Below are 2,633 nucleotides of genomic sequence, written 5' to 3' on the forward strand. Positions count from 1 at the left end.
TATGGCATGATGTATGATTTACCGTTTTCTATACTCATATGTCATGTGCATATACACGTTGAGCCTATACCTTGTTATACCTGATTATAGAGCCGCTCAGCTCTATATTCGATACTCTGTCACTGAGAGTACCGCGACGGCGGGGGCATTTATGTCTGTCTACTCTGGTGTACTAGACGAGTGTGGTTGCACCCAGAGGTTGATCCGTGCGGTGGCAGCACTCATATGGCGCCGGTTCTGAGCATGATTTTTCGGATGATCTTTTACCAGTCATCATGTAGCATGCATTATATACATATGTTTACTCATGTCTATGTACTGGGCGTAGTGCTCACGTCCTAGTTGTTATCTTGGACACCCTATTCCATGGGGCAGGTCGCAGGATGGACGGAGCTGGTAGTTCAAGGCAGGACTAGGGAGCAGGAGCCTTGAGGATTTTATTATACAGCAGGATTCGATATAGCTGTATAATGTTTACTGTTTAAGATTTCGATTTGGTTGTATCACTACAGATTTAAGTCTGGATTATATTACTAAGCTGATATGTAAATTATGGATTATGTTTCCGCACGTTTTTACTCTGTTAAGTATTTTGCTGTATTAAGTTTAATGCATGCTATTAGTTGCCAGTTAGTAGGTGATTCCATGCAGGGTCACTACATTTTTGGTATCAGAGCATGCATAGATTTTGGGATTAGTACTTGGGATTTAGTTTAGTCTTGAGTAATTCTTGCGCATTTGGGATTTTAATGTGCAATTCTTTTCAGGATATGGCTGACGAGAGTCATGGTAGTGTTGGCCAGGGAGGTGGTCATCATCATCGTCGCCATCATCATCAGGATGATCAATATCATCCTCATGAGGGTCGACGTCGCTATACTATTAATAAGTTTATGCAGGTAGGACCGAAACCCTTAGTGGGAGGCGAGAATCCTGAACAAGCTAGAAGCTGGATGTCTAAACTTGAGAGCACGTTCCGAGCTTTCGAGTGTACTGAGGAGCAGAAATTGGATGTTCTAGAATTCGTTCTAGAGGATAGAGCACATTTTTGGTGGGATGCCAAGGTTGCTCAGGCATGTACTGAGAGAGGACAGGTGACTTGGGGGGATTTCTGTCGGGAGTTTCAGAAATTGTATTTTCCTCCGGCTGTTCGCCAAGCACTATCTATGGAGTTGCTTACTTTGAGGCAAGGATCAATGACTATTGATCAGTATCAGCAGCGATTTCTTGATCTGCTACCTTTCAGTACTCATATTAATGAGAGTGATGCATCGAAGTATGATATCTTTCTACAAGGTTTGAACCAAGATATCTACTCTCAGGTTGTCGTCTGTGATGATCCGGTATCTTATGAGACTTTAGTGAACCGTTGCCGTCTTGTGGAGACCAGCAACAGGCGTGGACAGTTGATGATGCCAGCACAGCCTAGTGGATTTGTTGAGCCTCGAGCTCAATCTGTTGTGCCATCTGTACCTACGTCTTCTTCTACTCCTACTACTTCGTCTGGTTCTCGTGGTTCACGAGGTACTTTCCGCTTTGGGAAGAAGAAGAAGAAGGAGGAGTTTTGTAGCCACTGTGGTGGGAAGCATCCTGCAGCTTCATGTCGGAGAGCTACTGGGGAGTGTTATATTTGTGGTCAGCAGGGACATCTGCGGAGAGATTGTCCTCAGCGCATGGGTTCTGCTAGTGGATCGGGATCCCAGGTTGGATCTCAGGCTTCTACTTTTCCACGTCAGCAGCCAGCACCACAGATTTCTTCTGGTTATCATCCCCAGACTCAAGGGCAGGTGTTTGCTCTGTCTCAGGAGCAGGCTACTGAGGGAAGCGATCGCATGTTAGCAGGTAACTTCTTGTTATGTGGTATTCCTGCACTTGTATTAATTGATACTGGAGCATCGCATTCCTTTATTTCTAGTCGCTTCGTTAAGAGACATAGATTACCTTACGTATCATTAGATATGGATTTAGTTGTATCTACTCCGTTGGAGCAGGAGGTAGTAACTAAGCGTCTAGTGATGGGTTGCCTTATGGAATTTGAGGGTAATGTGTTATCGGCTAATTTGATGATATTAGCGATGACGAATTTTGATTGTATTTTGGGTATAGATATGCTGACTTTGTATCACGCTACTGTGGATTGTTATCAGCATCTGGTACAGTTTCATCCCGTTGAGGGTGATAGCTGGTACTTTTATGATGAGGGTGCGCGACCTCCGATGCCACTTGTTTCGGCTCTGAAGGCATGTCATGTCTTGGAGTCAGGTGGGGAGGGCTACCTCATCTATGCGGTTGATATGTCTGCGAGTAGTCCGGGTATTGATCAGCTACCGATTGTCAGCGAGTTTCCTGACGTATTCCCTGATGAGATTCCTGGTTTTCCTCCGGTTCGAGAAGTTGAATTTGGTATTGATCTAGAACCAGGAACTACGCCTATATCCCGAGCACCTTATCGTCTGGCACCGTCAGAGATGAGGGAATTGAAACAGCAGTTGCAAGAACTGCTTGACAAGGGATATATTCGTCCGAGTGTTTCTCCGTGGGGAGCACCTATTTTGTTTGTCAAGAAGAAGGATGGATCGATGCGATTATGTATTGATTACAGGCAGTTGAATCGTGTCACCATCAAGAATAAG

This window comes from Henckelia pumila, chromosome 4, assembly GCF_033568475.1.
Source record: "Henckelia pumila isolate YLH828 chromosome 4, ASM3356847v2, whole genome shotgun sequence".
Taxonomy (NCBI): domain Eukaryota; kingdom Viridiplantae; phylum Streptophyta; class Magnoliopsida; order Lamiales; family Gesneriaceae; genus Henckelia; species Henckelia pumila.